Source organism: Triturus cristatus, chromosome 8 (genome assembly GCF_964204655.1).
Source record: "Triturus cristatus chromosome 8, aTriCri1.1, whole genome shotgun sequence".
NCBI lineage: Eukaryota > Metazoa > Chordata > Amphibia > Caudata > Salamandridae > Triturus > Triturus cristatus.
In genome coordinates this window covers 879,782,780-879,803,513 of record NC_140591.1, presented here as the reverse complement: position 1 = coordinate 879,803,513, position 20,734 = coordinate 879,782,780, and the positions used below count along the sequence as shown (strand labels likewise).

The following is a 20,734-nucleotide window of genomic DNA, read 5'->3' as shown; positions in this document are numbered from 1 at the left end:
AGTAATTTTTTGAGCTATCCAGAATGGAATTTGTTCACGTTTTGTGGGCATTTTTCCCATGACTGCGTGTAAAGTCTGTGGAGTGATTTTTAGTGTATTCCCCTGATGAGGGGCTGGATTTTGAATGGATAATGGTGGTTGGACTGTGAAAGTCCGCATGACATATTGAACCAATTGTCTATAAATTTTTGATTAGCTCGTTGAGTTGAGCTAGTAGATCCACATCTGACATTTCTTCAATGCGTAACCTGCTAAAGTCGGCCATGTTGCTTCTGGTCTACCTAGTGGACTGAGCCTGATAATGTGATTGTAATGTTTTAGGGCACCTTTAAACCAGAGCTCATGCTCCTGGTATGTGAGTGAAATGTCAATGTCCTCGAAAGGAATATATTCCTCAGGTGGATCATCTTCCTTGTAGAAGTGAAACAAATGTGTTACTGGATTTGATTCTGGGAATACTATCCATGAATAGAATATCTCTGTCTGGTGAGCTTCATGTGCCTCTATCACGAAAACTGCTCTACCACCACTTGGTGTTAGGCCATGTTTTATAAGTTTTGGAGTGATGGCTCTCCTTAAATTTGGTGGGATGTGTATAACACCCGCTTCGTTTTCATTAAAACCTGTAACGTCAGCCGCAGCTGTACTGTTTTCAACGACAACATCTCCGGTGTCGGACATTGTTTAAATGAAGAATGCAGAGCAAGTTTCAAGGGAACAAAGATAAGGTGCACAATATTTTGGAACACTATCTTTTAACGTTGAACAAAACCAAACAGCTAATACATAGGACTTTCGTCCTACTCAGCTATGGCGGATATTATCCCTACCCATTCTAGACGTCTTATGGAGTTTTATGAGTAGAGGGTCTCTGAGAAAAGCACGACTGAGTTACTTCAGTATCTAGCGTTAAATTAGTGCCTTACCAAACCGTTAGGCGCCATGTAGTGTAGTTCCTATATCCCTGATAGGCTCTGCGCATTGGAATAACATACACTATAGATTTGACATAGGACTACGGTCAATATGTCTCTATCGAGTACATTAAACTTAATTACTTCTGTGTGCCAGCTAACTCAGAAATCACTAGAAACTTCTCAAATATACAAGAAGGGATTAGTCTCTGACAACCGCATAAACATGACAACTTTGTTTCCCTTTAGAATCGGAACAATCTCAGAATCGTGGAAACAATAGATAGCAGTTTCACTCAGTCAATCGTGCATGCTTCATTTCTACAGAGTTGCACAGAAATAGAGAGATGGGCCTTTCAATAAAAGGGTTTATTGAACAGTCCAATTTCTCATGCGAGAGATATGAACTGCTACAATCGTAAGACAGACTGCGATGTACAATATGTACGAGGTTAGCAGTAAGATAAAATAATACTGCAATAGCATGGTTTGTAGCTATGACATATTAATCAAAATACATACATAAATAACATAATGCTAATATGTGATACTCATCTGAGGCTTCTAAATAGTTCTACCCCAGAGTACCTAACCTAAGTGCAGTACGAGTTTTGAAGTAGGTGCTGTTTCTAAAGTATAGCTAGCTATATTTTAGTTTAGCCGAGAGTTGCCAAAAGTTTCTCTAAGTTCTAGTCAGCTCCATACCCGAAAATGAGAGAGGTTGGAATCTCTTTTCTGGACTCGATTGTCTAACCCCCTGAAAGGGAAGTTCGAGAGCACTGGAGCTCGATTCTCTGCGAGGAGGATAGCAGCGTCAGGTCAGTGCATCAGGCAGGAACTCTATCTCCTTCCGAACATGCCGTGGCGAACCGCGTAGTCTGGGTTGGATCGAATCCTCCGGGAACCGCAATTTGCCAGGGCAAGTGCTGGTATATTTATACCTTGAAGGTGTCTAGGAATGCCAGTATTGACGTAAAATTTGGGCAGAGGAACGTCATGAATGAACCCCTAAGGAATAGATGTTCATGCATACTTCATGAGTACTTGGAGAAATCGATATTCAAGCTGAGGGAAATTCCTAAAGGCTTACGGGTCTGGTTTTCCAAGAATTCGTTGTGACGTGGATGGACGGATGTAGGTGGCCATGCCTGTATTTGGTTTGTACGGACAATGTCTAAATAAGGGCCGGATTTCTATGTCCAAATAAGGGCAATGTGAATTGTACCTATATAAGGGCATAAATCTGGAAAACTATATACGGAATCTAAATCTGTACACAACACCTCCCCATTAAGGGTATCACGGCTGCCTTTGACCTAAACATTTTCCACACCACAGAGAACACTTGGGTAGATGATAACATTAGTGATGTAACAAAAGAAAAGTAAAGAAGTAAAACAAAAAAATAATAAAGTGGTCAGAAAGTAATGGACGCTTTCTTAAGCTAGAGGGAAGTATAAAATGAGGACCCTAACCTAAGGCAATGCAACTTCTGAATGATATTAAGGTTAGCTATAGAGAAAATTAAATTATTACATCTTTAGGAACACCATCTGTAGCCTCATATTTTACTGCTGACTTACAAAAGCCTAGATATCAGGAAATCCAATGAGGAAAAACTTAAGAGTGCCAAGAGCTAGAAGAGATGAGATGTTACACTATGAAAGGAATTAATGCAATTCGGAGCTCAATTATGAAGTAACAATGAATATGAACAATGCTGAAAGTGTAGAAAAGGAAGGCACTGGGAGAAGGGGACTGTTGTGTGTAGATTTAGATTCCGTATATAGGTTTCCCGATTTATGCCCTTATATAGGTACAATTCATATTGCCCTTATTTAGGCATACAAAATCCAGCCCTTATTTAGGCATTGTCCATGCTAACCAAATACAGGCATGGTCTCCTACATCCGTCAATCCACGTCACAAGGAGTTCTTGGAAAACCAGACTCTTAAGCCTTTAGGAATTTCCCTTGCTTGGATATTGATTTTTCCAAGAACTCATTTATTATGCATGAACATCTATTCCTTAGGGGTTCATTCATGATGTTCCGATGCCCGACTTTTACGTCAATACAGACATTCCTAAACACCTTCAAGGTATAAATATACCTGCACTTGCCCTGGCAAACCACTGTTCTGGTATGGTCCAGTTCGACTGCCTACTTGCAGTTCGCCACGGCGAGTTCGGAAGGAGATCGAGTTCCCACCTGATGCACTGACCAGACGCGGTCATCCTCCACGCAGAGAATCCAGCTCCATTGTTTCTGACTCCCCTTGCGGGGTGTTAGATATCGAGTCCCGGAAAGAGATTCCAACCTCACACATTCTAAGGTATGGAGCAGACTAGAACTTAGAGAAACTTTTGGCAACTCTTGGCAAAACTAAAACTATAGCTAGCTATGCTTTAGAAAACAGCACCTGCTTCTTACCTCGTACTGCACTTAGGTTAGATACACTGGGGTAATAACTATTTAGAAGCATCAGATGAGTAGTCACATTTTAGCCTGTTATTTATGTATGTATTTTATGAATATGTGTCATAGCGACAAACCATGCTATTGCAGTATTATTTTATCTTACTGCTAACCCTGTACGTATTGTACATCGCAGTCTTTCTTACGATTGTAGCAGTTCATATCTCTTGCATAAGAAATAAGACTGTTCAATAAAACCCTTTTTATTGAAACGCCAGTCTCTCTATTTCTGTGCAACTCTGTAGAAACGAAGCATGCACGATTGACTAAGTGAAACTGTTAATCTATTATTTCCACGGTTCTGAGATTGTTCAGACTAAGGGAAACAAAGTTGTCATGTTTATGCGGTTGTCAGAAACTAATCCCTTCTAGTATATTCGAAAAGTTTCTAGTGACCTCTGAGTTAGCTGGCACACTCGAAAGAGACATTCTGACCTCAGTCCTAGGTCAAAACTATAGTGTATATTATTCCAATGCACAGAGCCTATCAGGGATATAGGAACTACACTACAGGACAAGTGGAAAACTGTGCCCCATCAAATCCCTTATCTTTTATTCCAAAGGACACATTATTTGAGGAAATCTTCTGCAATGAAGGGATCTCCCCCACTGAATAGAAGAAAACTTTAAATGTTACATAGGATATTACCATTACAAGGAGTAAAGGCTAGTGATCTTAACTTAGTGCAATTCATTAGAAATACTGCAGGAAATATATATATTACAAAAAAAGACTTTATTCAGAGAATATAACTGCAGCAACCATTGATTCAGTGAATGAGAAATCGTAAAAATTGGATATATATCATGGCAGTTAATGGGCATATCTTGATCATTAATTAAAAAAAAGCGGAGGATGAATGTAAAATTAGAAGAATAGGAGTGCAACCACTGCATAACTAAAGTCTTGCGAGACAGTAAGACAAGCAAAAGATAAGATGGAAATAACATTAAATGGAGGGAGGTCTATAAAATTACTAGAAACAAAAGAAGAACCAAGAATAGTCCAAATGAAGACTGATCATGGTCAGCTAGAACATACCAAAAAGTGATGCAGACCAGCACTCCTAGTAACAGACAGATATGGTTGTATGTCATTACAAGGCATTCCGTTGCAACGCAAGCCTTTACCACGCATGCGTTACAACGGAATGCTTTTTCAACGCATAACCTTTACCACGAATATTCCTTTACCACGCATACCTTTACAACGATTTTCGTTGTAAATATATGCATGGTAAGGGCATACTCTTGGTAAAGGTTATACCCCTCACCTGTACACTTATGTGACCCCCCAGCCCCCAATCCTTCTTGTATTTACCCCTGCCCTTAACCCTCGATCCTTTTATATACATATATATTTTTTTTAAACTAAAATTCCCCTTAACTCTTCAGGTCGTCTCCTCTCCATCTTCCGTGGTGACGCTGTAAAGAGGAAGCAGAAGTTTCTTTCCGTTTCCTCACAAACGACGCCGATTGCCTGCATGGCTGCACTTCTTGACGTGACATCAGGTGAGGATTTTTTTTGGGGGGGCGGGGGGGAGAGACCCCCCCCCCAGCCCCCCTTTATTCCCACTCTTTTTTTATTTTGAGACCCCCCCCAAGCCCCCTTTTTTCTAATTTTAGCCTTTACCACACATGCCTTTACTACGTATCTCGTTGTAAAGGTATGCGTGGTAAAGGCTTTCCTGGTAACCACGCATGCGTTGTAATGCACGTGTGGTTAAGGTTTGCGTGGAAACGGCCGCGTTGTAGCAGCCGTTTCCCACAGGTAAATGTAGCCACCTGGAATGTGGCAAGGATTGTGAGATGTAACAAATGGCTGGAATATGAATGTGGGAAACATGAAGTACCTCTTACTGCATTACAAGAAACTTAGAACATCTCTGATGTCGAATTTAACAATTATATGGTAAATGGCTAGAAGACAGAGAAACGGCCTCATGGTAGACCAGCGGGTGCTTTAATATATGCAAATGTGTCACTTCATCTAGATGTGGTTCCGATATGTCATAAGAACATCGATTTTGTTTTAGCAAATTTAGTATGTTTCCTAAAAGCTAGCAATAAGGGCCCTAGACAAATAATATTACTACTTCTATTCCACCGAGGAGAGAAAATGATAGATAGTTGATTCCCCCTGGTTAGTTTACGGGATAACGAAGAATAAAGTCATGGTGGAGTGTCAGTTTGTTTGATGGAAGACAGTGATGCAAAAATATCTCAGAGTGTTTTGAATATGAAGAAATCTATGAAAGCCTGGAAATACTGGTGCAAGCCTCCAAACAACCTAGATGAGAGGAAAAAAAGTTGTGGGCTATTGTAAAGCATTTAACTTAGTAGTAGTTAGAAGTAGATTAAGGGGTCATCAACCTGTTAAGACGGCATTTCATAACGAAAGAGCCACCTCCCTACTTGATTATGTAATCTTAACATCTCATTACTTTGCATGTGTAAAATGAGATCCAAGAGGGTGAACTTTATGACAGTGACCATCATCCACTTAAACTGGTTTGGTGGCCAAGCCACAAAATAGAGATTATCGCCAATATGGCGACCAAGTGTAGATGATAAATATAAAAGGACTAAATCAAGGTATTTGGGTCAGAATTTCATAAAACAAATTAGCCCATATCACATGGACAAAGAAAAAGTGGATGACCACAGTACTAATCACAGAAAAATTATGGATAAAAAACATAAATGAGCTAAATAACTCTAAGAACAATACATGAGATACAAATAAAAGAATGAGACAAATACAAAAGGATCCCAAGATACCTAATCATAGGAGGTGGTAGACAACACAGATGACTGTGTGTCCGCCAAATAAGATAGAAATAGCTAAAATAATAAAATTAATAAAAATATTTCAAGAGCTTAGGGCCCCGATGGAATATTGGCCTTATTATAAAGCAGAAAAAAAATACAAGAATCCTAGGACTGCAGCACCACAACGGACCTGCTGATATATTACAAAGGTGGGTTTGTTAAATACCTTTAAACTCATAATTCTGATCCATGTGTAAACATGAGTTGTTTACGTATGGGTCGGCATATCAAGAGGATCTTGTAATCGGGCCTTTGTGTCTACTATACAGATGATACTATAGTTTTAATTCTGACACCCATAGGTCTTCGGATCCAAAGTTAATCGCAAGAGAACCACCTAACAGTTAACAGTGAAAAGAAAAGTAATGGTATTCAGAAAAAGGGAGAGTGCAATAAATTATAGAAACAAGGTGGAATAAAACAAAAAGTTGTAAATAATTATATAAAACTTGTTGGGTACATTTTACAAGCAATGTATCCATGAATGAGCAAGTCAATTGTACAGCTGCCGGCGCTAAAGTAGTGGCCGGGGCATCTGAAAACGAGTCCTGTCACAAACGCCAGTCTGTACACTTGTCTGTATTTTCTATCCCCATTCTGCCCTGCTTGGCAACAGTTTGCGGATTTCTGCAGTGCAGACAAGAGACCCCACTGCGCCACTAGTGCCTTCCTTGTTGTTGTTGTTTTCCGCTGGTACGTCGAGCTACAGGTATCTGCAAACAAGCTTAAAAGAATCAACTCAAGGGATGCCAAAAGTTCCGCTTTTCGTCATCCACAGGACAAGCAAAAGAGGAGGATTGGAGCTGCCAGGCAGGACACCTTAAGTGGTCTATGGGTATACCAACTTGGTCTCTTTCATCCTATGTAAGTAGGTAGAGAGATGCCTACTGGTGGCTAGAAGGGAGAAGTTGCAGCAGAGGAAAGGCCCTGCACAATACAGGTTCAGAAACACATTTAGCTACAAACATGCAAATGCAGCCCCTCATCATTAAAGAGCCCTGGTTGTGTGAAGGAAAGCCATGCTGGAGGTTATGTATTTGGAATATGTGTTTGGTGTTCATTTCTTCCATTAAACCCAGAATCACAAGGAGAGTATAATTTGACCAAGATCAAACAGGTTGTTAAGCAGAGACCTGAGACTGCAGCGTACTACTTGTTCCAAAGGCTCTAAATATTCTGCCATATTGCATTCTTGCGAAAATACCATGAAACTGTGCACTGTCCCTCAGGTAATATCCAGTCCAGTTTTTTTTTTTTTTTAAACACACTTTCTAACAACATTTAGACGAACTCTAAATACTTTCAAACCAACAGAAAAGAAGCTACAGATCTAGTTCAAAAAGTAACTGACCTACGTATGAGTAGATTGCAAGACATTTTTGTTAGGTGCTATGGATGTAGTAGTTACCGGCCTGTACTCAGCAGACAGGTGCCACCTCGAGCTTTCAGAGATTACATAATTTTCCTGCAAAATTCATAATGGTGCTACTGACTGTTGATATGAAAAGAGCATCATAGCATGACCGTGCGTGCCTCGTTGGAGGCTGCCATTGAGCAGTTGTGTTATTATCAGTCCCTGCAGTCACACAGTTGCAGTGATAACCATTCATACATTTGACTGCCTGTGTAGGACGGGCTTGGTCTTTCCTGCAAGTACGTATGCAGGCTTGGTAAGTGAGACACGGTACCACCCCCCCCCCCCCACCCACCCCCGCATCTACGCCTTGCTAATTTATCAGTGGCAACGCATAGAGGAAGAAACAAAGGGGGTCTATGCACCTACGTGTCTAATAGCTTAAAGGAGCTAAAGATATCCTTTTCACCAGTCTCAGCTTTTTATCAAGTCTTATCCATAACGATCGGCCGCAAAATACATATTAACTTGATTAATTTCTATAACAATATTCCAAAAGACCTATGGGCCCCAACCTTAAATGAATTATACGAGTCCCTAAATGTTATAGACGAAAACGCATCCTTAGACACCTGCGTGATCTGGCTTGGTGATTTTAATTTTTCTTTGTGCCCATTTAGCGATCATAATATATGTGACATGGGGGAGAGGGAAGATTCCTTTTTATCGCACTTCCCTCACACCTCCCGGGGAAACCAACTCAATGATATATTGTCTTCCCTTGATTTAGGCTTTGCAAATGAACTTTGCTCACCACCAGTGCCGTTTAATTCTACCTTCATAGGAAGAGGCTGTAACTCAGTCATTGACTTTCTTTTAGTATCTAAACGATACTCACACCGCATCTGTGCATATGAACGATGCGAGATAGCAATGAGCGACCACCTACCACTCAGTATGTCCTTTACTATCCCGACGGGTAAAAGTACCACTGATTCTATAGTACAGAACCTATATAACTATAGATTAGAACTTGCCTCTAAAAATGGTTATACCCTAAAATGGGACAAAGTGGAACCAGCAACCTTCTTAGGAACCTTAATTCGATCCAAGGAAGTGGAATTTAATACCTGCCTTACCGAGAATGCAGAATTTTCAAAAGTGATCGATGCTTTCCTTAATATTACTGAGGAAATCGGAAAGCTACTTACAAAATCCTCACATCCTAGGACTAATAGAAATAGGAGATGGTTCGACAGAGAATGCAGTAAGACTCACGCACTCTTAATGTCCCAACTCAAGCAAGTCCCTAGGGATAAGGCCGAGCTTAGATCCGCTAGACTAGCCTACCAACAGGCAGTCAAAAAAAGGAAAAAACAAATTAAACAAGATGCTTGGCACTCCCTACTAGAAGCATGTTATACAAAAAACAACACTGCTTTTTGGAAAGCAGTGAATGCCCCCTTTTTCACTGAAAAGGAATCAGCATGCATTGAAATTGCCATCTCGGAAGAGACATGGGTGACCTACTTTCGGGAGCTTTATCAAGAAGACCACAAGGTAGTTCTAGATGGGGGAAACCATTCAAGATCACAGGATGCTTTGCCCTATCCTATTAAAGTTGATTTCTCCTTGGATGAAATCACGACAGCTATTATTAAGAGCCCAGCAGGTAAGGCACCGGGACCGGATGGAATACCGGTGGACATTTTTAAAGCCAATATTAAGCTATGGGCCCCTCTTTTAACCAATGTCCTTAACAGCTTCACAAACTTGGGCTTTCCAAAGACATGGCAAGAAGCCATTGTGGTGCCCATTTTTAAGAAAGGAGATCGTAATGCACCTAAGTGCTACAGACCGATCTCCTTACTCGACTCTTTCATGAAGATCGCTGGGAGAGCTATCCTTAGTAAATTGCAAACTTGGGCAGATGAAAGTGGCATTCTCTCCCAATTCCAATATGGTTTTAGGGAAGGTTTGGGGACGACGGAGCAAGGTTTGAATTTAGCATTATTGGCAGCCAAATATGTCGAGGCCAAAAATGAGAATTTATTTCTCACATTTGTAGACTTAAGCTCGGCTTTTGACTGCATTAATCATAATAAATTATGGCAAATTATGCAGGACATGGGAGTAGACCCAAATCTTTTAACATTCATTAGAGAATTATATCGAGATGCAGGCGCCAGGGTTCGTTTTGGGGATCGGGGCGACTGCACTTCCAAATTTCCTATAGGTAAGGGAGTGAGACAAGGCTGTATCTTAGCCCCTTTTTTGTTTAATTTATATATTAATTCAGCCGCATCCCACCTTTTGGAAGACAAACAGGATTATCCAAAAATAGGTAATTCCTATATCCCCATCCTCTTATACGCAGATGATGCTGTTATTATGGCTCGGACCCAAATTGGCCTTCAAAGATCGATTACTAATTTCTCAGATTATATGGGCAATAGAGGTCTAAAGATCAACATAAGCAAAACATTTACTATGTGTTGCACTAAAAAGAATAATCTCTATTGCAACTCCTTTTTGTCCAACACAAAAATTTTGACTGTCAATACTTTCTCCTATTTGGGCATTAATTTTGATAACAAGGGCACTTGGACAGCAGCAGGGGAATCGCGAAAACTAGCTTTTTCACGAGCCATAGGGGCCGTCAAGCATTTCTCACACAAGGTAGGAGGCCGTCCTGTACCAGTGTTGTTAGATATATTTAGATCCAAATGCGTATCGACAGCACTGTATGGGGCAGGAGTTTGGGGGATTGTAAATACTTCAAAGATCCAGACTTGCCAGAATGCCTTTCTCCGCTTCTTACTGGCTGTGCCTAGGACTACCTCCTCTTATGTTTGTCACCAAGAACTGGGTATATTATATATCTCGGATCTTATCAAGCTGGAGCCTGTTCTGTTGTGGCACAAGGTGTGGTCTGGTACAGCGACAGGTTTGAATAGGGATATAATCAAGGACTGTTTGAGTCTCGATGGGGCCTCAAAGATTCCATGGTTTAACTACCTCAAATCCTTTTTTACTGAACTGGGCCACCCAGAATTCTTCGATTCCCCAGAAAATCTAGGGGACCTGTCAAGAAAGAACCTTAAAAAATCTTGCCTGCATTTCTTAATAGAAAAACGTTGGCAAGCAGAGAAATCGAAGAGCACTGTTATGGCTAATCAATTACTTATCCAAAATCGAGGATTACAGCTGTATTTGAATATAGTCCCCAGCTGCTACTCTCGTATGCTCCTGACCCGTTTTAGGCTAAATGTCTTCTTTAGATTAGTCACTTTTCCTGATATTAATTGTTGGTCAAAGGACCTCATCCCTTGCCCCTGCGATCAGGTATCTCCCCAATCATCCCTTCACTGTATCCTTTTTTGCAAATATTACTCTACTCCAAGGAAAAATTTGCTCCGACCCGTTTTTATAAAACTAGGGCTGAGGCAATGTAGAGTTGCACTAGTCAAACTGCAAATGCTAGACGATGAATTTCTTATTTTTTCTGTGTCCCAATTTCTAAAAGCAGTTTTAAGATTTAGGATCTCCATGAATTAGATCTTCTTGTTTTAAATCTGTACTTTTAAGATACTTAAATGTTTGTTTTCTCTTTTAAAAATGTATTTACTTATGTGTATGCTTTTATGGTTTTGTTTTAAAATCGAATAAAGCTGACTCTGACTCTGACTCAGTGGCAACGCATGATGACTTAGGACTTCTCTTATCAATGCAACATATCTCAGTAATTCGCTGATATGTTACACACATCTAATCTTACACACATTTATGTGGTGTTTATTTTTCTCTAATCTTAACGTGGATAGCTAACACTCTCAGCTGCTAGAAGTATACCCCTCTCTCCGCTAATATTAGACCGTAATCAGTAATTTGCAAAAGTATGTGTATGTTGCATTCTTAGGTGTACACACGTGTAGAGGCAGGGTATCCTAGCAAAAATATGATGTTAGCAGGAAGCGCATATTACATAATAAGAGAAAGCGTTAGTCTCATAATTTGCAATTGATCTTGCCATAATCGGAAACTATTTTGTTGGCCTTTAACCTACAAATAACTGTATATAATATGTGAGGCACACGTATTAAATGACATAAATGTGATTTACGCTAATATGTGGGAAATCCATGGCTTTGTTAGGAAAGCTCAGTTGGTAATCCAATGACTTCAGAATTTTTTTGCGTATCCATAGGGTCACAGACTTGGATTTTGGCTGGCACGCTGGGGAATAGCATTGTGTATTTATAATGCTATGAGGGTCCAGACCGCAACATAAAGCACTGTGAATGTGTGTCAGGATTTCAAATAGTGTACCACACAAAGGCTACCAAAGTTTAGAAAATGAAATGCATTGCACACGGCATTAGACAAGCTGCATGCAGTATAAGAAAAGCTGCCACAAAATGTGCAAAATTATTCAGTGTATAAGTGCTTACATGGCCTTCCAAAGTTGTAAAACAGAGTTCAACGAGTGTGGCAACAGGGGAGTAAGAGGTTGATGGCTGAGGAAGAGGGAGGGAAGGACCATGGAAGAGGAGAGGGTGGTGACAAAACGGTTTACAAATAAAGCTAATAACAGGAGGATGGTAGCAGAGAAAGAATACCAGAGCAAGCAGTTGGCAAAGATGTGATCGCTGAGAATGGTGAGGACTAAAGAGAGTGAGGGCAGGGTAAGTTAATGGCAGAAGCAGGTGAGGTTTTTTGCAATCAATGAATACTACTAAAATAAAATACTAAAACGTTGCCGCAAAATAAGTCACAGTTGAGCCTCAAAATCTAAATTCTGGTGCTGCAAAATCCTCGTGGGGGGCTGATTGTTTAGAGGAGAGATTTAAGAATTATAGAATAAAAACTCAGAAATGAACCAGGCCGTTTTATATTGTCTGCTCGCACGTCAAGAGCCTTGATAAGTAATAATGCAAAATTCACCACCCTACTCTTTACTTATAAATTAAAAACAACGTTGTGTGTTCGGTACAAAAGCAAGATTAATAATAAAACGCTGAACGGAGCGAATCCCCAAAACACATCGTATAGGAAGCAAAAAAGAAAAGGAAAGATAAACATTTGAATTGTGTAATTGACTTATGAAAGTGAAGTGCTGTCTAGGAAACCTCCTGAGTTGGAGCTTAAAGGATAGCTGTGGCTTCAAACCAATATGAAGCATTGCCACTGCCCTCCGTCTGATTCCAAACCATCTGCAGGAACATCCGCATCTAGGCTGGGTGCATGCTGTGCGGAGAACACTAAAGCGATCACATGACCGAGATGCGAGAGTTCAGAAAATAAGTATGGACATGTGGTAGAGATGTTAATACCACAGCTGTGCAGGTAGAGCATACTTGCCCTGGGGCTGTGCTTCATATATAGCAGGAGTCTGTGCAGGCAGCGTCCCCTCATAAGTGACATGACTTTGATTGTTTAAATGACTGTTTAATTGTGTGGTGACAGGGGTAGAAGCGCTTACCTCTCTGCAGCGCTGCAGCGCCGGTTGGAGCGTCCGCCTCCTCAATGCAGGTCGGGGGCGATGGCCATCGGGCCCCGACTGCTTGTTCGGCTCCGCACTGCCCTTGGAGCCGCTTGCTTCATGCCGGAGGTAGGCCGAGCCTATAGATATATTTTGTTTACATCCTCTGCCGAGCTATACCGCGGCCGCCATGTTCAGCAGGTCCGAGGTGTCGTCACTTCCGGCGCAACCTTGATGGAACGGAAGGGCTTTCCGCTATGAGGTTCGATAACGGAGTGCAGCCGCTGGTGATTTTGGAGCCTAATACAATAATAGAAAATTTAGATTAGAAATCTGACTCGCTAACTTAAAAATACGGGATTGCAAAAGCTGCGCTTTTATGAACCATGCAATGGTAAAAGATGGACCGCCTTATCAAAAAAAAAAAATGGGACTGGCAATAAACATCAAAGTAGGACTACAAAGAATGTACAGGGAAAGCCTATAATACCCTACGGTTTAATAGAGATCTGCATTTAAAGAATATATAATTTCCAAAGTGCTGGAATGTAATAAGTCAATACAAGCCGCGGGTTGTAACAACGGTACGACTAATATCAGTTGATGCCAGATGCTGGAGACGGAGCAAAAGTCAAATGATTATTCTTTTTAGATTCGCAAACTTTTCTTTAAATAAATATATACACACTACACAAATTTGCAGTGTAATCCGATCATAAAGTTAAAAAAGCCCAATTGAATGTTCAATCATGGAGCAAAGTCAAATTTGTTCACACATACCAGGTCAGAACATGCAGGAAAATAAATTTATTCTTTATTTTTTTATATTTTAACCCCTTAACCAGGGCTTTAAGTGGAATGAAAAAACTAGAGGGTCTCTCCAAGGGGCGAGGCCGTTGTAATTAAGGGCGTGGCTTAAAATACGCAAGGTAAAAATCTGTTCTTAGCATAGTGTGCTTCCCCACTGGTATTTTGCTGCTTCTGTCATTGCATACAGATGTATAATACAAGTAACATTACACTGATAGAGCGCCATGTGTTTCTGAAATTTGTAGGGGTGCATCATAATCACTGTTAGCTCGTACCCACATATTTAGTGGAGCCATATTAACGTGTGCCTTGGAATACTAAAAGTAGTATTTATTAGAACAAATTAGAAATGTAACCATGTCATTTATGAAGCTCAATGTTGTAGTTAATTGAAACTGTATTTTAGTTAATGCATAATGATTGGATTTCGTGTAATGTGATGCATTAGGTTTAAAAACGTGCACCATATTAAAGCTTGCACGTGTAGTTTGCTTATTCATATATGAAGTGTAATGAAATCAATGCTTATAGAGTAATTCTAGAAGCGTGTGTTTAAATTGTGTAAAGGCCTGATCGCATATACGTTAAGAGAAAGGCCTGTTCGTTTCTTATGTTAGCTAAATATTGTAGGCCGAAAATGATTTCCCTTGGTAAGGCTTTGGGTTTCAGGGATGTCAGAAAATCTCAGAGAAGTGAAAAGTCTCTCGTTCCCATGTTTCTGTTGCAGGTGCAAGGACACCTAGCTCGTTAGTGAACTAACCCTTTGTTTTAGGAGTTAGGATGGCATGAGAAGCCAACACGGGTGTATACCCGAATGCAGGGATGATACTTTCGGCGGAGAAGGTGCCTGGGACCCAAGGACGAGTAAACCGTCATTGGATGGGAGACAAGTATCACTGGAAAAATACTGGAGGAAGACCTGGCTGAAGAGGTGTGCCGGAGGGCGTGTTCTACGTTTTTGGGATTTTGAATTAGGGACAGTGCCCCGTGGGTTGAGCAGTTGAGGTCTAGAGGGGAAGCTAGAAGGAGCATCTTAGAACGAGCTCTTGACAGAGTGAGTGTACTTCTAAGGAAGTCTTCACTTCTGACACCTTTTTATTCTCTTGCCTGGGGAAGGGAAATATTAAGTAGGGATGTCACCTTGGAGATAGAGTAGGGATAGATTAACTGATTTTCTTTTTAGGTTAATGACTTCTAATATAGAGATTGGGGCTGTTATTGCCTGTCTAATGCTTCTTGAACTGACTATTCTACTTATCTTGAGTCGGATGAGACTCTTGCGTAGACTTTTCTTTGTATTAGTGCCCATTTTTTTCCTTAGCCTCGTGCTGAGGTGCCTGTATGTGCAGTTATTTTTGGCTTTGTATTAAATCCCCAAAATTTGAGATTCGGAGTCAGTGGTCCTTTAGAATTCAAATTCATTTTTTCTTTGATTATGTGTTAGTGTTCTATTTCCTCCCCTCTACACTATTTAGCAGATAAAAAGATCCTGGTAACCCAAGAGGATTCCTGGTGATGGTAAGACAGATAAGAATCCGGCTTTATCAACACCTATAAGTCAGGGCTATTGGCTTTGCCAATGTTTGTTAGTTATGTAAGCTAAATAAGCAACAACTATGGCTTTGTTGTATAGAATATTGAAAATGCTTCACTTCTGAAATTATGGGACTGTGAAAGAACTGTAACACATCTCTTTGAAGTTACCTCAAAGGTAGTAAAGGGTGTTACTGCTGCAGAGTTAAGATTTATTTTTTTCACCTTGAGGGCAATCATGGAGAGCCCTATAGGGACCTGTCTCAGCACTTCTGTTTTAGACTTGCCGGTGCTGAGCACCGGCAGGACCCGGCCCACATAAAGCCCTGCCCTTAACTGCTGGGCCCAGGGCTTTAAGTGGGCAGGGTCCTGTCGGTGCTTAGCACTGGCAGTAAGCACCAACAGTTCTAAAAAAAAACAGGTGCTGAGACGGATCCCTATAGGGCTCTCTGCTTTTGCCATCACCATCAAGGTAAAAAACAAATCTTAACTCTGCAGCAGTACAACTCTTCACAGCCTATGATGTAACTTCAACGAGACTTGTTACAGTACTTTCAGTCTCATCATTTCTGAACTGAAGCCTTTTCAATATTATATACAACAAAGCCATAGTTGTTGCCTATTTATCTTATGCAACTAATAACCATTGGCAAAGCCAATAGCCATGGCTTCTTGTAGGTGTAATGTTACTTGCTGTACTATATGACTGGATGCAATGACAGAAGCAGCAAAATACCAGTGGGGCTGCTTACAATGCCAAGCACAGATTTTTAGCTTATGTGTTCTTTTAAGCCATGCCCTTGATTTTATCGTCTACGCCCCTTAGAGACACCCCCAGTTTTTTCATCCATGGCTGGGCATCTTCCCCACCAATGCTGAACCTTTTTTTGGCTATTTGGGGTAGTTTGCACTTAGGCAGCAATAACTTTTTGCCCACATGAGGTATCCACGCCAAATGTTGGTACTTTTTTTTACAACATCTTGTGGCTTTTAGAGCAGCTCTGCGAAGTGCCACGCATTGAGCGTTATACTAACACATTTAAAGTAAGGGCTTACGCATTACCGCAGTGCCCGAGAATGTTACACAAAGAATGGCACTTGGCTTGGCTGTCACAGCATAATTAAAGCTAAGCGTCAAGCTGTGTGATGGGCTGTCTCGAATAAGTGGTTGCACTGCGGGGACCACTTAGAGGTGTCAGCATGAATGATATGTGCTCATTGACCAAGCTTCACTCAGCCCAGCCTCAGAGCAGGATACCTTTGAACTGACTGCCTGCTCCCATACTCCCTGCTTGGAAGGGAAATCAGTGTAGCAGAGCCGATGTCGTCCTACACTGCTCACAGCACCATCTTCAAAGAGGGTTTCTTGCTCTCGTCCGAGCTACTGATGACCGTCCATCACACAGTAGGAGAGTTACAGACAAGTCAGTCCCTCTGAAGACTGGTCCGCAGGCTCAGTAGAGGTCTCTCAGCTGCAGTATTCCTAGCCAGACCTTTACTAGTGGTTTACGCTGCCTTCTGCATCTCTGCACTGAGCATGTCCCTGCAGTGTTATTCAACACCAAGGTAAACTGGCTTGTGGTCATGGTCACCTGAGTAAATAAGTATTGTATTTGTACTTGCTGTGTGTGGGTAAAAAAAGGATGTAATTTGGTTTCCTAACAGCTTTCATAATATATTGTAAAATATGAAGTTCTCAAGCCTATGATTTTCTGGAAGCACTCACAAGTTCCCTTAACCTTACTGTCTCTGGACACATCACAACAGCAGTTTATAAGTGAGAAACCAAGCCAGAGTTCTGGAATGTACACCTAATGAAGAAAGAGGTCAGACTTCACACAGATACAAACATGAAGACCCACGCCCACTCGCACAAGTCAAAGCACCTGTATTTAAGCCGATGCCTTGAAGTACACATATTTGCCCTGTCAATGAGCACAGCATTCAGACTTTCAGTCTTCAAGCCGTCTTCCATCCATCTCACTTTTTTGTACTCTGGTCACAATAATCCAGGCCACCCCCATGCCTACACTTTCTCTCATCTCCAAACGTAGTGTTCCGCTGGCTCAGATGGCTCTCAACTCTATCAGGTTTTTTAACTCTCGTAGCCGCTGTGTCTTTCCCTCATGTCAAATGGCTGTGCTTAAGGAGGAGCGCCGTGACGTGCTAAAGTGCTTCTGTGCCTCTTTACTGGGGAAAGGTGTAAAAAGCCTTTCTCCCACTCAGCATGCCTCTGCATCCCTCACCCCACATCCCGGCCTGTGCATCTGGAATCATCAGCCCACCTTTCCTAATGATAACCTCCAAAAGGGCAGTACATCAACACAGATGATCTGTCAGCAAATCAGAAGGTGATCCTGGCTGGCTGCAAAGGCACCATGGTTCCAGCTTACCATTAGGTGCTCTCAAAATAGAATGTGGACTACTTCGATTGTCATAGCTGACAGGTGGCTTTGTCATGTTCATGTCAAGTACTGCACCAGACGGCTGTTCGATGGGGCAAGTTAAGTGACAAGTGGGTTCTCAACCTTGATGATAGTGTGACTACAGGAGAGACCAACCCTGAACTGACCATGATGCACCTAGCTAAATAGTTCTAGCTTATCACTTATTATACCAGTTGAGAGGGAGGTCCTCCGTTTATATCTAAGCCCACCCAGCACTTACTAATTGCAATGTAGGGGGCATAGACACAGTCCTGACAAATGCCTTAGACCCACGGTTGATTAGAGGCAGATACATGTTGGCATACTTATTTGTACAGTGACGCATACAGGTCATTACACCTAAGTATGCCTCCTGTATTTACCCCCTTGGTAATCTTTTAATCGACCAGAGATACCACTAAATTAAAGGATACTTTAGTGGATTATCCCATGGTTTTTTTAAAGTCATAAACTTGTCCTAAGAGAAGAATTATCTAAGAACTCCCTCAGAAAAGCCCCAATCTGAGGTCGAGTCCACCCTATTAGTAACATCTTACCAGGGTGGCACAAGGTGGCAAATGATGAAGCAAATCACATTACGTGAGTGAGCCATCCTCGTCCAATTCTTGAAATTGCCTTGAATTTAGGTGACAAACAACTAGCAGCACACTGAGAACTCATTGGGTCTCTGGTACTAACCTGCTGATTCAGCAAACAGCGTTTTTCTGAGGGTATCATGCCAATTTTCATGTTTGTTTGTCATGTTCAACACCTTAGCGTTGTGTATTATCCAGCATCGCTTCGTTAATAGGGCATTGTAACGGGGTTACAGTGATAACCCAGACAAAAGCGGTTTAATGTAGGGTAATGTTTATTATCTCTTTTGTGACAGAGATATAACAGATATACAGACAACAAATACTAGTAAGTCCCAGTTTATAAATAGGTTTTACCTTCTGGATTGGATACTCCTGAGTGACGTCTTCTCCTTCCTGGTACGTCAGAGTTGGCCCTCAGGGCAAACATATATAGGAGAGATGGTTAGTCAACTACTTTTTCCTTTGAGATTTAACCATCACCACACCATGCAGTTTATTAAACCTGTCGTCATGGGTATAGTGCAAAAGGGGTTTGTCTACTATTTCTTTCTCTCTCTCTTACTTGCTGGTCTTCCAGTTTACAGAGAGACATAAATCAGGGGCCCTCCTTGCCCTGCCGGATCTGCTACGTGTAAACCTGTGTTCCTGAATACTGAACCGACTTGTGCACCCGTGCTCCTGTCTTGTGCCTTCCCACCCTCAAAACTCCACCAGTGCCCCCCACGCCTGTGCCCAAGAGATTGCCCTGTGGGGACACTTTCCCTGTACTCGCTTGGGGCCATGACTCGGTCCATGAGTCACAGCAATCTCGTTCGTATCAACTTTCCCTGGCGCTTGGCTGGAGTCCTCGGTCGCCTTCCGCTGCTCCACATCAGGGATATTGGTCGAGCCGTCTCTCGTGTAGACCCCCCTTCCTCATTCCATGGTGCCATCTTTCGCCTTTCATTTCCATCTTCTCCTTCTCTGATACTTCGTCCCGAGCTGCTTCTGCTTCCTCCTTCTCCTTGGGACTCCCTAGTGTCTGTGGCTGGCCTATAAGCAGACGTATTTGACTGAGGGGGCATGGTCTTTTCCACTACTAGAACGGTTACCTGTGACACATGCGTGCCCCCGGGGTACCGATCCGGGCTACTGCTGTCCGTGTTGCCATATGCCTCATCACAGACATTTAAACTCAAACTGAAAAAGTGAAACTACATGTCCTAGAGCACATAATACAGGTTAAAAAGTGATGGTCCACTTGTAAGAGACATCTTTTTGCTGATAGGAACTGTTAGCAACTAAACCTTATATAAGAAAGAGCTGTTCACACTGCAAGTGGCAGGGGCATTAAATATAATTCACTAGGAGTAGGGTAAATGTAGGAGAGAGACATAAGCAAAAGGAGGAAAGTTTTGCAAATAAGAGAGATAAGAGTAGGAATAATGTAAGAGGAGAAGGAGAGAGGGTGAGAAAAGGATGGGAAGTGTAGACAGAGACAGGCAAAGGGGGGTGGGAGAGGGTTGAGAGGGGAAGAGAGGGAGACAAAGAGAGAAAGAAACGTAGGTAGTGGTGGAATAGAAAGGGAAGAACTAGAACGAAGGAGAAGGGACAAACCTAGCTAAAAAAGCAGAGAAAGATGACTGAAAAAAGAAAGGCCAGAGAAGAATGAAGAGTGCAGAGGGAAAAGATATAGAAAAGGAAGGTTAGTAAGTGGAGGGGAAGTGGAAAAAGTAAGTGAGCAGCTGAAAGATGGAAAGAGGAAGAAAAACTGAGGATGCTAGAAGTTTTCCGGTGTATAACAAGGGAAGCACTCATTCTGCCTCACACAGACTACCTCATTTTCTCTGTGATCCAGCTACATTTAGAAGGAAGCAGTAAGACAGAATTCGCTAAAATTGGAGGAAAATGCTGAATCTGAAGGAAAATCCACAAGTGGGTTTCCTTTACCACAGGGTTAATACCAATGATGTGTCCTCTCAGTGTCAAGATGGTACTATATTCATTGACTCTTCTTGGTATAAGAAACCTAGCTGTCAATCCTAGCTGCTCTAAGCTGGCTCTGTGTTGTTTGTCTTTGTCTGATTTATTACAGAGTGTGATGCAGCAAGAAAGGCTTCTGATTCAGCTTATGCATACTTTATGGCTCACAGGATCAGGCCTGATAGGCCAATGTATTCATAGACTGTGTCTAACTGTTTCAGGCTGTTGCATGTCTTTTAAGGCCCTTTTTAGACCATCTCATTTTAGAAAAGTGTGCAGTTTCTGAATATAATATATACATGACCACAATAGTCTTGTTCCGCTCACAAAAAAGTGTCACTCTAA

At 41.6% G+C, this 20,734-nt stretch overlaps 1 protein-coding gene across 1 annotated transcript in view; it reads right to left on the bottom strand.

Moving 5' to 3' along the window:
- Positions 1–13,345, bottom strand: part of KLHL15 (kelch like family member 15) — a 275,248-nt gene extending 261,903 nt beyond the window's left edge. Inside the window, exon 1 of the mRNA XM_085622413.1 lies at positions 13,060–13,345. The gene's annotated coding sequence lies outside the window, so the exon portion shown is untranslated. The remainder of the gene's footprint in view (positions 1–13,059) is intronic.
- Between the last annotated feature and the right edge of the window lie 7,389 nt (positions 13,346–20,734).